Source organism: Anomaloglossus baeobatrachus, chromosome 1 (assembly GCF_048569485.1).
Source record: "Anomaloglossus baeobatrachus isolate aAnoBae1 chromosome 1, aAnoBae1.hap1, whole genome shotgun sequence".
NCBI lineage: Eukaryota > Metazoa > Chordata > Amphibia > Anura > Aromobatidae > Anomaloglossus > Anomaloglossus baeobatrachus.
Window position 1 is genome coordinate 703,110,819 of NC_134353.1, and position 15,617 is coordinate 703,126,435.

Genomic DNA, 15,617 nt, shown 5'->3' on the forward strand with positions numbered 1-15,617 from the left:
CAAGGTCCAATAACAAATTGTGGATTAACCCCCTAAGTACTGGGTGAATTTTTGCTTTTGCACCATTGTTTCTTTTAGCCTTCTTCCAAGAGTCATGACTTTTATTTATTTTTCCACCAACATAGCCTTATGATGTCTGTTCTGTACACAGTGATTTATACTTTAAAATGACAATGACCATCTTACCACGGGATGTACTGAAAAATGGACAAATAAAGCCAAGTATAGTGAAATTGCTAAACAAAAAAACACAATTGCATATTTTTTTGGGGGGTTTCGTTTTTATACCGTTCATTGTAAAAATGACCTGGCGATACAATTGTACAGGTCAGTATAATTATGGCAGTCTCAAATATGCATATATATATTTTTTTAATAATAAAAAGTGTTTGGAGATTCCCCAAAAAATAAATTCACTTCATTTTGGTTTCCATTTTCCAAGACCCATAAAGTTTTCATTTTTGCGTCAAAGGACCCATGTGAGTGATTTTTTTTTTTTTTTGCGTGGCCAGCTGACGTTTACACATGGAATGCTTTTTGTACCACATTTTGCAACCAAGAAACACAATTTTTTACTTTGTGCAATTTTCCCGATTGGGTAGGTTAATTTTACATTTTAACACCTTAACGACTGCAGGCAGTAAAATTACGTCCTAGCGGCCATAGTGTTAATGTCCCCCGGCTGCTGCTGGCAGCCAGGGCAGATCGGAGCACATCTCAGCTGATTTCTACAACTGACATGTGTTTGTGCCAGATACAAGCGGAGTCGTTATCCATCCGTGCCTTTTAACCCCGTAAATGGTTCTGTCAATAAGTGACAGCACCATTATAACCACGATTGCGCTGAAAATTTACTTACAGGCCGATACCGGAAGTCACGTGACATGATCACATGACTTCCAGTGGTTGTCATGGTAGCACAGGGTCATGTGATGACTCCTGTGCTCACATGACTAAGGTCATTTAAACAAACAGCCGAGTACTGGCTGTTACAAGAGATGACTATTTCTCTTGGTCTGAGCAATGGTGCTCTGATCGGGAGAAATTAATGAGCGATCAGACCGCTGATCATTATAGACCCCTAAAGGACCTAGTAAAAAAAAAAAAAGTTTTAAAAAATTTAAAAAAAAAAACAAAGTTCAAATCACCCCCCTTTTGCCCCATCGAAAATTAAAAGGTTAGAAAAATTCAAAAATATACACACATTTGGTATCACCGTGTTCAGAAACGTCCGTTCTATCAAAATATAAATTCAATTAATCTGAATGGTAAACATAGTGGCAAAAAAATTCCAAACGCCAAAATTACATTTTTTGGTTACCACAAATTTTGCACAAAATGCAATAACAGGCGATCAAAACGTAGCATCTGCACAAAAATGGTATGGTTAAAAAAGTCAGCTCGAGACACAAAAAATAAGCCCTCAGCCATAGATCCCAAAAAATGAGAACGCTACGGGTCGTGGAAAATGGCGCAAAACGTACTCCACTTTTTTCGGACAAACTTCTAATGTTTTTTTAACCCCTTAGATAAAAGTAATCCTATTCATGTTTGGTGTCTACGAACTCGCACCGACCTGAGGCATCACAGTGATACATCAGTTTTACCATATAGTGAACACTGTAAAAAAAAATCTCAAAAACCATTGTGCAATCACCCTTTTTTTGCAATTTTTCCGCATTTGGAATTTTTTTGCCGTTTTTCAGTACACTATATGGTAAAACTCTTGGTTTCATTTAAAAGTACAGCTCGTTCCGCAAAAAAACAAGCCCTCACGTGACCAGATTGACTTAAAAATAAAAGAGTTATGTCTTTCGGAAGAAGAATGGCGAAAAAAAACAAAACGGAAAGCGCAAAATCGGCCGGTCGTTAAGGGGTTAATAGATTTGACTTTTGTGGAAATAGCAATTTCACATATCCTTATTTTTTTATGTATCTTTAATGGAAGAAAAGAATCAAGTTTCTGTAATTTCTTAAAATATTTTTTCAGTTCTCCTGGGGGACTTGAACCTGCGATTGATTGATCGATCGCTTATACTAAATACAGAATACGATTGTATTAAACTTTATAGTATAAATCACCAGTCTCCCATGAACACCAGTCACAGGCTACCATGCCACAGATAGATCACATCACGGGGAAGTCGATCTCTGCGCTGAACACATGGAACGGCCATTAAAAGTGAACAGGCCAGATCCTTCTCTCCCCTGAGATCTGTTGGGAAAGAGATGCAAGGCCCTCTATACCCATTAGATAGTCTGCTGAAATTGGCGAATTTGGACTACTTTTATGTAAAGTGAATGGGGGCCTTAGACATGAGCATGACCAATTCTGACACACAACAACTCTGTGACACATAGCTACAGTTTTGAAAAATTGAGGATACTGAAAAAATGTTAATTGGATTTTGAATTAAAGAAAAGTCATTGAAAACAACTATAAATCAATTGTTAGTTCTTGGCAATTGTAAAGAGATACCACAGCCTTGTCGTAAGCTATCTCTAGCTTGAAGTGTTGAAGATTGATTACTTGAAGTATTTCTTTCTTCTTATAAAGCTTCAAAAAATTCACTCAAAGCTTGTTCCTATCTGTCATTTATGGGAACATGTTTACCTCTTCCTGTAAAAAATGAATAACTTCTTAGAAGTTCTATTTTAAATGGTGCTGGTCCATGAAAGCGGTCATTGCATTTCAGAGAGAAGTTTTTAACCCCTATATACAGTGCTGATCAAAAGTATTGGCCCCCCTGCATTTCTGTCAGATAATACTCAGTTTCTTCTTGAAAATGATTGCAAACACAAATTCTTTGGTATTATCTTCATTTATTTTGCTTGCAATGAAAAAAACACAAAAGAGAATGAAACAAAAATTAAATCATTGATCATTTCACACAAAACACCAAAAATGGGCCAGACAAAAGTATTGGCACCCTTAGCCTAATACTTGGTTGCACAACCTTTAGCCAAAATAACTGTGAACAACTGCTTCCAGTAAACATCAATTAGTTTCTTACAATGCTCTGCTGGAATTTTAGACCATTCTTCTTTGGCAAACTGCTCCAGGTCCATGAGATTTGAAGGGTGCCTTCTCCAAACTGCCATTTTGAGATCTCTTCACAGGTCTTCTTCGGGAGTCAGGCCTGGACTCATTGCTGGCCACTTTAGTAGTCTCCAGTACTTTCTATCAAACCATTCTCTAGTGCTTTTTGAAGTGTATTTTGGGTCATTGTCCTGCTGGAAGACCCATGATCTTTGAGTTAGAATCAGCTTTCTCACACTGGGCTCTACATTAGGCTGCAAACTTTGTTGGTAGTCTTCAGACTTCATAATGCCATGCACATGGTCAAGCAGTCCAGTGCTAGAGGCAGCAAAGCAACCCCAAAACATCAGGGAACCTCCGCCATGTTTGACTGTAGGGACCGTGTTCTTTTCTTTGAATGTCTCTTTTTTTTCCTGTAAACTCTATGTTGATGGCTTTTCCCAAAAAGCTCTACTTTTGTCTCATCTGACCAGAGAACCTTCTTCCAAAACGTTTTAGGCTTTCTCAGGTAAGTTTTGTCAAACTCCAGCCTGGCTATTTTTATGTCTCGGGGTAAGAAGTGGGGTCTTCCTGGGTATCCTACCATACAGTCCCTTTTCATTCAGACGCCGACAGATAGTATGGGTTGACACTGTTGTACCCTCGGACTGCAGGGCAGCTTGAACTTGTTTTGGATGTTAGTCGAGGTTCTTTATCCACCATCCGCACAATCTTGCGTTGAAATCTCTCGTCAATTTTTCTTTTCCTTCCACATCTAGGGAGTTTAGCCACAGTGCCATGGGCTTTAAACTTCTTGATAACACTGCGCACCGTAGACACAGGAACTTTCAGGTCTTTGGAGATGGTCTTGTAGCCTTGAGATTGCTCATGCTTCCTCACAATTTGGATTCTCAAGTCCTCAGACAGTTCTTTGGTCTTCTTTCTTTTCTCCATGTTCAATGTTTCTCCATGCTCAATGTGGTACACACAAGGACACAGGACAGAGGTTGAGTCAACTTTAATCCATATCAACTGGCTGCAAGTGTGATTTAGTTATTGCCAACACCTGTTAGGTGCCACAGGTAAGTTACAGGTGCTGTTAATTACACAAATTAGAGAAGCATCACATGATTTTTGAAACAGTGCCAGTACTTTTGTCCACCCCCTTTTTTATGTTTGGTGTGGAGTTATATCCAATTTGGCTTTATGACAATTTTTTTTTTCTTTTCATTGAAGACAAATTAAATGAAGATAATAATACCAAAGAATTTGTGATTGCAATAATTTTCAAGAAGAAACTGAGTGTTATCTGACAGAACTACAGGTGTGCCAATAATTTTGGTCAGCACTGTATATTTGGGTCTTCGTCGATCCTTTTTATCTGCTTACTATTATAGAATAGTAAAATATTCCCTCCCAGTTATTCATCTTTTTCTATACTGTTTTGTTTTTAGCATTGTTTTATGCTTTTCCTATTTGTGTGATCACTCATTCTCCTATGAGTATCTGATTGGCTATTGCACTCATCTTCTGTTCTTTTCCAGTTCTTCTTTTCAGAAACTGTTTAGATCATTTTAACTGTTTACTAGATTTATTTTGTACATTTGCTGGTTGCGTTTTTATTTACAGATTTTTGTTTCAAGTAGCTCAAATTATTAGTCAGGTACTGATCACATTAGTGTCAAAGAAACAAATGAGTCTGTCATATTTCAGTCAAGAGTCTGGTATTTTTGATTTAAGGGGTTCTCAAAAAAAAAAGAAAATAAAAAAATGGCTAAAAGAAAAGTTTTTATAAATTAATTTCTAAGTACTTTGACATTGCAAATGACAATAGTTTTGTGTAGGGAGATAAACTCTATAGAATTAAAATAGCTGCCATCTTGTTAGACTATCAGAGACCTGTCCAAGAATGTTAGGACAGATTCCAATGACCAAGTACAGTAGGAAGCTTCGCTACTGTAACCTGGAGATACCTATAATAGGTATTGCCATTCATATAGATGAGGTGGACAGCAGTGTGAGCAGCCTCTTGTTATCTCAGCTCCCCTGGTATCTCCAGTTGTAGATCACTAAAGGCATCTTCTATAGCAGTGTGAGCAGCCTCATCCCTCAGCATCTCTGGTATCTTCAGTATTAGATCAGAAAGGCAGCGTGTATAGCTGTGTGAGCAGCCGCTTCTTACCTCAGTATTACTAGTATCTCCAGTATTAGATCAAAAAGATGGCGTGTATAGCAGTGTGAGCATCCTCTTCTTACCTCAGAATCCCTGGTATCTCCAGTATTAGATCAGAAGGACAGCAGTGTGAGTAGTCTCTTCTAATCAGTGCTGAGTGCCAGGTTATACAAAAGCATAATTTGGGGGGAAAATGGTAACTCTCAGTTGACGATTTATACTAGAGCACCAATACCACAACCAGTATGGATGGCTAAATGCATAGTCTTACAAACACACCAATAAACCAATGCAAGCCCAATTATATGAAGAAATAACAATACATCTTTATTACATCCATTAAAATTCATAAAACCGAATGGACCAACCCAGGTGACGGATGGAATTGATATGAGGGACCCAATACCTATAATAATAGTATGATGGACCTATTATCTAAAGCTTAAATTGTAAATATCAAAGCCAGGTATAAGAACTGGAACCATATGTGGTATACAGGAATGACTATCAATTACTATGCTAACCAATTAGAATAGTACATATTCACATGTGTGAGAGTATAGGAAAGCAGATGTAAATATTCATACAAGCCACATATACAGTTACCGGCAAAAAGTAAGTCCAAAAAAGTAAGTGGTACAGCGTCCCCCCACACTGACGCACGTTTCACAACACTGATTCGTCCAGGAGTCCCCCATATCAATTCCATCCGTCACCTGGGTTGGTCCATTCGGTTTTATGAATTTTAATGGGTGTAATAAAGATTTATTGTTATTTCTTCATATAATTGGGCTTGCATTGGTTTATTGGTGTGTTTGGATTTATTCTGGAGGATTAAAAGAAGAATGGTGTATTACAGCATTGTAGAAGCATAATCTAAAACAAACATGTCAGGAGAGCTCTTTAACCCTTTCCCGCCATATAACGGATTGGTATATCATATGTACATCATAGGTCGAGTCATATTCTTTGATGCAGGATTGGGAACTAAACCTGCACTTTTGTCGGCACATGATGGCTCAACCCCCCAAAATTCATATATTTGATATCACTAGGTTCGTAAAAGTCTCATCTATTAAAATTCCAAATTTGTTTGAGACTTCAAAACACAAGAATTGTAATTTTTCACCTGCCGCAAGACCTGCAAGAAAATGGAGTAAAAAGCAATCAAATCATCGTATGTACCCCAAAATGGTATTAATAAAAAGTCATCTCGGTGCAAGAAACAAGTTCGCACACAGCCCCAATAACTAAAAATTGAAAATTGTATGGGTCTCAGGAAATGGCAATTCAAGGAATTTTTTTTTATATGCATCTCCAAACTTTTTCAGCACTTAAAAAAAAAAAAAGCAACATGTTGACTGGAGAGTCATATTGCTGGGTAATTTTGTCGTATAATTAACGCTGTAAACACAAAACCCAAACACCAATTGTGGAATTGCACTTTTTTTTTGCAATTTCGCAGCACTTTGAGTTTTTTGCCCGCTTTCCAGTACATTGCATGATAAAATGTATGGTGTCATTCAAAAGTACGACTCATCCTGCAAAAAAATAAGCCCTCACACAGCTACAAGATAAAAAGTTGTGGCTGTTTGAAGAAAGGGATGAAAAAATGTAAATGGAAAAACAGAGACTTGCACAGTCAGGAAGGGGTTAAACAACTTACTCTGCTTGCTTTCTCTGCTGCTTCCTATATCTTTTTGTTCTGTACGGCATACATATTTTATAGTATAATACTCCATAATCGGAAAACAAACTTTGGATTTTTTTTTTCTACACCAATTTGAAAATCAAACAAAAGCCTCTCATCCTTCCAATTCTCAGAAGAGAAATTACAGGTTAATCTAGCATTCATCTAGGTAAATTATGTCTCCTTTTTCTTTTCTTACACATCTTGCTGTAACATGTCATTTGTTTTCACGCACACATAACACTTCATTTTTTAGACAGCCGGGAAATTAGATTACTGCTGTTTTAGCTGCAGCTCCTGATCGATTGCTCAGTTATGTCAGTCTATAGCTGCAGGCTGGCAGGAGAGAAGCAGTTTGACACAGTGTTTGGAGCATCTGATCAAAGACAGACCTTTGAAAACTTCAGGGCCAGACAGGCTGACAAAATTCTCTGTGCTTCCTCTACCTACATTCTGTGACTGTTTTGCCACTAATTGTATACATAGATCAAATGTCAATATGGCAGTGTACACCAGCGCCTATTAATGGGAAACAATGGAGATGAAACTTCAGAATCTCAACAGTGTTGAGTAGGTATAATTTTTCAAATACTATGATACAGTGCTCAATGTCGGAGTTGAATCACAAATGTTGTCTAACCGGACTGTGTGCTGGGTACAGCATCATTGCCTTCAATCACCTTACTCTTCAGTTGCCTGTAGATGGTGTTATTCCGACAATTGGACTCATACATCTAACCTCTAATCCTACACTCTCATTATAGTCACTTCCTTTTCTTCATCTACGGTAACAAATCAGATTGCTGCCCTAGCATTGTATATAATAATTCAGGCCAAGGCCTAGAGGGGCTTGCACACACCCTGACCGTGCTGTCCCCAGCTGAAGACTGATGCTTAATTTTATTTAGGAATTATTTAAAAAAAAAAGTGTAGGTGAAAATAACTCTTAAAGGGGATGTCTACTACTTCGATAACCCCTACTCATTCCCCTTGTTCGCCCGAGTAAAAATAAATAACCCTATACTCACCTACGATGTGGCCTCGGTTCCAGCAATGTCTGAAGCCACATTCCCGGGGTCAACGTGACATTGCTGTGACATGCCAGCCCCGTAACCAATCAGCGCCTAGCGTCTGTCTCCCCACATTCAGACATTTGAGCAGGAAGTGAGATGACTTCCTGCTCAAATGTCCAAAGGTGGGGAGAAGGAAGCCGGTAGGGATTGGTCGCGGAGCACGCGTTTCATAACAATGTAAAGGCCACTTCTTAAAGGGAATCTGTCAGCAGGTTTTTGCTATGTAAAGCTGAAGCCTGCATCCTGCAAGGGATAACACAAAGTTCAAGCATACCTATTTTTTCACAGTCCGATATTTTTATTTGCGGTTTGTTTAAGCAGCAGGACCCTTATTACAGGATTAGAAACTCATGTGCATGGCACTCTGACATGCCCCTTGCTGTGATTAACTTCTCACTGTCAATGTATAATCTCCTATACAGAGTTTGGTGTGGGTGGGGAACCTCTCTGGACCCTGCTACATGACTAAACCTAAAAATTCAGATTGTGTCAGAATGGTTGCAGCCAGTAATCTATGTGATACAACATTGGATTCAGATTCTCTTTGCCTACATCATGCTGCTCTCAGATGATATAGCAAAAATCTGCTGACAGATTATCTTTAAGATATGTCATTAATATTAGATTGGTGAGATTCAAAGTCTGCAATCCCGCTTGAAGGAAACAAAACTGCAATATCGAGTTTAGCTGCTACAAAAGGTCCAGCATTGTGTGGCCAAATCAAACAGCTAATGTAGGGGTATGAAAGTGGGGCTTCCACCAATTTTATATTGAGAACCCATCATGAGAATAGATCATACTTAAAGGGATTGTCCAGTGATGAGAAGTTATCGCCTACAGTGGGTACCAAAAGTATTCAGACCCTTTTAAATGTTTCACTCTTTGTTTCGTTGCAGACATTTGGTATATTCAAAAAAAATCATTTTGTTCTCATTAATGTACACTCTGCACCCCATCTTGACAGAAAAAAACAAATGTAGATATTTTTGCAAATTTTTTAAACAAGAAAAACTGAAATATCACATGGTCATAAGTTTTCAGACCCTTTGCTCAGACACTCATATTTAAGTCACATGCTGTCCATTTCCTTGTGATCCTCCTTGAGATGTTCTACTCCTTCATTGGAGTCCAGCTGTGTTTAATTAAACTGACATGACTTGATTTGGAAAGGCACACACCTGTCTATATAAGACCTCACAGTGCATGTCACACCATATGAGAATCATGAGGTCAAAGGAACCATCCAAAGAGCTCAGAGACAGAATTGTGGCAAAGCACAGATATTGTCAAAGTTACAAAATAATTTCTGCAGTACTCAAGGTCCCTAAGAGCACAGTGGCCTCCATAATCCTTAAATGGAAGACGTTTGGGACCACCAGAACTCTTCCTTGACCTGGCCATCCAGCTAAACTGAGCAATCGTGGGAGAAGAGCCTTGGTGAGAGAGGTAAAGAAGAACCCCAAGATCACTGTGGCTGAGCTCCAGAGATGCAGTAGGGAGATGGGAGAAAGTTCCACAAAGTCAACTATCACTGCAGCCCTCAACCAGTTGTGCCTTTATAGCAGAGTGGCCGACGGAAGCCTCTCCTCAGTGCAAGACATATAAAAGCCCGAACAGAGTTTGCAAAAAAAACACAAAAAGGACTCCCAGACTATGAGAAATAAGATTTTTGGTCTGATGAGACAAAAATAGAACTTTTTGGTGATAATTCTAAGCGGTATGTTTGGAGAAAACCAGGTACCTCATCACAGTAAAACATGGTGGTGGCAGCATCATGCCAGGGGGGTATTTTTCAGCTACAGGGACAGGACAACTGATTGCAATTGAAGGAAAGATGAATGTGGCCAAGTACAGAGCTATCCTGGAAGAAAACCTCTTCCAGAGTGCTCTGAACCTCAGACTTGGACGAAGGTTCACCTTCCAACAAGACAATGACCCTAAGTACACAGCTAAAAGAAAAAGGAGTGGCTACAGAACAACTCTGTGACCATTCTTGACCGGCCCAGACAGAGCCCTGACCTAAACCCACTTGAGCATCTCTGGAGAGACCTGAAAATGGCTGTCCACCAATGTTCACCATCCAACCTGATAGAACTGGAGAGGATCTTCAAGGAAGAATGGCTGAGGATCCCCAAATCCAGGTGTGAAATACTTGTTGCATCATTCCCAAGAAGACTCATGGCGGTACTAACTCAAAAGGTGCTTCTGCTCAATACTAAGCAAAGGGTCTAAATACTTATGACTAGTGATGAGCGAGCATGCTTGTCACTACTCGGTACTCGCACGAGTATCACTGTACTCGGGCTGCTCGGCGGGGACCGAGTAATCTCGCGATACTCGTGCTTTACTCGTGGTCTTCATTTCTGCATGTTGGCGCTCTTTTGAGAGCCAGCCCTCATGCAGGGATTGGCTGGCAGACCACTGCAATGCCACAGCCCTGTTAGTTGTGGAATTGCAGTGATTGGCCGGCCTGCACAGCGTCACCGAGCCTTTATATCGGCCGGCGCGCTGTGCTCTGCTCACAGCTATTCTGACAGTGAGTGTAGGGAGAGTGTCGCTGATTCAGGGAAAGCTTTGCGGCCCTTTATAGCTTTTTCAGTTGCAGGGCTGCAAACAGTGTGACCAAAAGTCCTTCTCAGGACTATTCTAGTTGTATACAGGCAGGCAGGGTATAGCCAGGTCGGAGTACAGTAGCAGAGTCCTTCTCAGGACTATTGTTGCTATATACAGGCAGGGTATAGCCAGGTCTGAATACAGGCTAGTGACCAAAAGAGTCCTTGTCAGGACTATTGTAGCAGTATACAGGCAGGCAGGCAGGCAGGGTAGTGGTGACCGTATACCAGCCTTCATATCTGGGGCTGGTGTACACAGTGTAAAACAGTCCAGATAGTGTCTGACTTGTCTGTACTGTAATTGTCGCTCCCCAAAAAAACCTGTTAGTAGGTTATTATTGCGTCCGTGCTTGGTTTTTAAAACCGCACGTGTGTGCCTGTTGGTGGCAGCGTACAGGTGCACTGGTGTGCGTTTACCAAACTATTATATAACGCACAAGTGTAGTGTATAATACACGTCAGTCAGCAGTGGCTGATAGTGTCAGAGTTCTTAATTTTTGCTCCTAAAACCTGTGTTAGGTTATTATTGCGTCCGTGCTTGGTTTTTAAAACCGCACGTGTGTGCCTGTTGGTGGCAGCGTACAGGTGCACTGGTGTGCGTTTACCAAACTATTATATAACGCACAAGTGTAGTGTATAATACACGTCAGTCAGCAGTGGCTGATAGTGTCAGAGTTCTTAATTTTTGCTCCTAAAACCTGTGTTAGGTTATTATTGCGTCCGTGCTTGGTTTTTAAAACCGCACGTGTGTGCCTGTTGGTGGCAGCGTACAGGTGCACTGGTGTGCGTTTACCAAACTATTATATAACGCACAAGTGTAGTGTATAATACACGTCAGTCAGCAGTGGCTGATAGTGTCAGAGTTCTTAATTTTTGCTCCTAAAACCTGTGTTAGGTTATTATTGCGTCCGTGCTTGGTTTTTAAAACCGCACGTGTGTGCCTGTTGGTGGCAGCGTACAGGTGCACTGGTGTGCGTTTACCAAACTATTATATAACGCACAAGTGTAGTGTATAATACACGTCAGTCAGCAGTGGCTGATAGTGTCAGAGTTCTTAATTTTTGCTCCTAAAACCTGTGTTAGGTTATTATTGCGTCCGTGCTTGGTTTTTAAAACCGCACGTGTGTGCCTGTTGGTGGCAGCGTACAGGTGCACTGGTGTGCGTTTACCAAACTATTATATAACGCACAAGTGTAGTGTATAATACACGTCAGTCAGCAGTGGCTGATAGTGTCAGAGTTCTTAATTTTTGCTCCTAAAACCTGTGTTAGGTTATTATTGCGTCCGTGCTTGGTTTTTAAAACCGCACGTGTGTGCCTGTTGGTGGCAGCGTACAGGTGCACTGGTGTGCGTTTACCAAACTATTATATAACGCACAAGTGTAGTGTATAATACACGTCAGTCAGCAGTGGCTGATAGTGTCAGAGTTCTTAATTTTTGCTCCTAAAACCTGTGTTAGGTTATTATTGCGTCCGTGCTTGGTTTTTAAAACCGCACGTGTGTGCCTGTTGGTGGCAGCGTACAGGTGCACTGGTGTGCGTTTACCAAACTATTATATAACGCACAAGTGTAGTGTATAATACACGTCAGTCAGCAGTGGCTGATAGTGTCAGAGTTCTTAATTTTTGCTCCTAAAACCTGTGTTAGGTTATTATTGCGTCCGTGCTTGGTTTTTAAAACCGCACGTGTGTGCCTGTTGGTGGCAGCGTACAGGTGCACTGGTGTGCGTTTACCAAACTATTATATAACGCACAAGTGTAGTGTATAATACACGTCAGTCAGCAGTGGCTGATAGTGTCAGAGTTCTTAATTTTTGCTCCTAAAACCTGTGTTAGGTTATTATTGCGTCCGTGCTTGGTTTTTAAAACCGCACGTGTGTGCCTGTTGGTGGCAGCGTACAGGTGCACTGGTGTGCGTTTACCAAACTATTATATAACGCACAAGTGTAGTGTATAATACACGTCAGTCAGCAGTGGCTGATAGTGTCAGAGTTCTTAATTTTTGCTCCTAAAACCTGTGTTAGGTTATTATTGCGTCCGTGCTTTGTTTTTAAAACCGCACGTGTGTGCCTGTTGGTGGCAGCGTACAGGTGCACTGGTGTGCAATTTCCAGAAACTTTGATATAACGCACAAGTAGTGAATATACACGTCAGCAGTGCACAGCATTGCAAAATGCGCAAGGGCATTGGCAAGGAACAAGGAAGTGGACGTGATGGTGGTGCAGGCAGAGGCCGAGGTCGTGGGCAAGCTCTAATTTCGCCACAACAAAGGGCCACATCTAGTCGCTCGCACGTCCTGTCCCAAATTCTTGGGGACCGCAGCAGTACACCGCTCTTGAACCAAGACCAGTGTCAACAGGTTGTTAGTTGGATAGCGGATAATGCTTCCAGTCAGATTGGCACCACCACAAACACTCTGTCTTCCACACGGTCAAGTGTCAGTAGCCGTGATACTGCACCGCACATTTCTGAACCTGATCCTCCTTCCTACCACCAGGCTGAGTACACGTCCTCCTCGGACATTAATGATCCCACACTTGGACACTCGGAAGAGCTGTTCACGTTTCCATTCACACATTCTGGCCTCTCGCCAGCTCATATTGAAGTGGGTCATGAGGAGATCGTCTGTACAGATAGCCAAATATTTGAGCAGCCACGTTCTCACGAAGTTGGCAACGTGTCTCAACAAGTGGTGGACGATGATGAGACACAATTGTCAGCAAGTCAGGAGGAGGAGCAGGGTGCGGAAGAGGAAGACGACGTGGTGGATGATCCAGTAACTGACCCAACCTGGCAGGAGGATATGCAGAGCGAGGACAGCAGTGCACAGGGGGAGGGAGGCGTAGCATCACAACAGGCAGTAAGAAGCAGGGTGGTGGTCCCAGGCAGAAGTCAGGCAACCGTTCCCCGTAACAACACGACGACACAAGGTGCCTGTACAAATGTTAGGTCTTCACGAGTCTGGCAGTTTTTTAAGTTGGATCCAGATGATTCAAAAAAGGCCATTTGCAACACCTGCCGTGCCAGCATCAGCAGGGGTACCAAAACTAGCAGCCTGACCACCACCAGCATGATCAGGCACATGTCAGCCAAGCACCCGACTTTGTGGGAAGTACAACAGAGTCGAGGAGCAGTGCTTGCTGATGTCACTGCTACGTCTTCGCTGGTTGTGCATGCGAGCCAATCCTCTGTCCATGCTGCCTGCGAACAAGCCTCCTCCACTCCTGCACCTGCAGTTGCCTACGCAGAAAGAACACCATCATCAAGCACGTCCTTGTCCCAGCGCAGCGTTCAGTTATCCATTCAGCAAACCTTTGAACGCAGGCGCAAATACACTGCCAACACCCCACATGCCACAGTTCTAAATGCTAACATTTCGCGACTGCTTGCGCTGGAAATGTTGCCTTTTAGGCTGGTGGAGACAGAAGCATTCCGTGACCTGATGGCGGCAGCTGTCCCACGTTACTCGGTCCCCAGCCGCCACTATTTCTCCCGGTGTGCCGTCCCCGCGTTGCATAACCACGTGTCACAAAACATCACACGTGCCCTGAACAACGCTGTTTCACCCAAAGTCCACCTAACCACAGACACGTGGACAAGTGCTTGTGGGCAAGGCCGCTACATCTCGTTGACGGCACACTGGGTTAATATTGTGGAAGCTGGGACCCAGTCTGAGCGAGGGACGGAACACGTCCTTCCCACACCAAGGTTTGCAGGCCCTACCTCAGTCAGTGTTTCACCCACACTCTACAGCTCCGGAATGTCATGCTCTTCAGCCTCCTCCTCCTCCTGCGCATCCTCATCCACTGTGCCCTCCACACCAGTCACAAGCTGGAAGCACTGCAGCACTGCCTCGGCGAAGCGGCAACAGGCTGTGCTGAAGCTAATCTGCATAGGTGACAAACCCCACAATGCAGAAGAGCTGTGGACAGCTCTGAAACAGCAGGCAGATCACTGGCTCACACCTCTGAACCTAAAGCCAGGAAAGGTCGTTTGTGACAATGGCCGGAACCTGGTGGCGGCTTTGAGGCGAGGCCAGCTGACACATGTTCCATGCGTGGCCCATGTGCTCAACCTCGTGGTTCAGCGGTTTATAAAGTCATACCCAGAGCTGTCTGATCTGCTGGTAAAAGTTCGCCGCCTGTCTGCACATTTTCGAAAGTCACCTACTGCTTCAGCCGGCCTTGCCGGCTTTCAGCGCCGTTTGCATCTTCCGGCTCACAGACTGGTGTGTGATGTCCCCACGCGTTGGAATTCAACTCTGCACATGTTGGTCAGGATATGTGAGCAGAAGAGGGCAGTTGTTGAGTACCTGCATCACCTAAGCCGTCGGGAAATGGGTCAAACTCCACACATAACACCTGAGGAGTGGAGATGGATGTCAGACCTATGTACCATCCTCCAAAACTTTGAGGACTCCACCAAGATGGTGAGTGGTGATGACGCCATTATTAGCGTCACCATACCGCTACTCTGCCTTCTAAAACGGTCCCTTTTGAAAAACAAACATGATGCATTGCAGGCGGAGCGCGATGAGTTGCAGCAAGAAACAGTAGTGGGTGTGGGTGATAACACACAGCCCAGCCTCGTCTCATCACAACGTGCAGTGGAGGACTATGACGAGGAGGAGGATGAAGACATGGAGCAACTCTCCGGCCAAATTGAGGATATGACATGCACACCAGTCATATCCTCGATTCAGCGTGGCTGGCCAGAGGACAGGGTAGATGAGGAGGAGGAGGAGGAGGAGGAGGAGGAGGACAGCATGTTCAGTCATCTTGTTGGTCAGGCTACTGAAGTCCTGGCTGTTAAGAGTCTGGCGCACATGGCTGACTTTATGGTAAGCTGCCTGTCTCGTGACCCTCGCGTTAAGAACATCTTGGCCGACAATCATTACTGGTTGGTAACACTGTTAGACCCACGCTACAAGGAGAACTTTTTGTCTCTTATTCCCGTGGATGAGAGGTCAACCAAAATGCAGCAGTTTCGGAAGGCCATACTCACGGAAGTAGGCAAAGCATTCCCCTCACAAAACGCTAGCGGCATAGGTC

General features: G+C 42.7%; 1 protein-coding gene across 2 annotated transcripts in view; it reads left to right on the forward strand.

The window, feature by feature from the left end:
* TXNRD2 (thioredoxin reductase 2) overlaps positions 1-15,617 on the forward strand; it is a 215,716-nt gene that overhangs the window by 180,798 nt on the left and 19,301 nt on the right. The gene's annotated exons all lie outside the window — the stretch shown is intronic.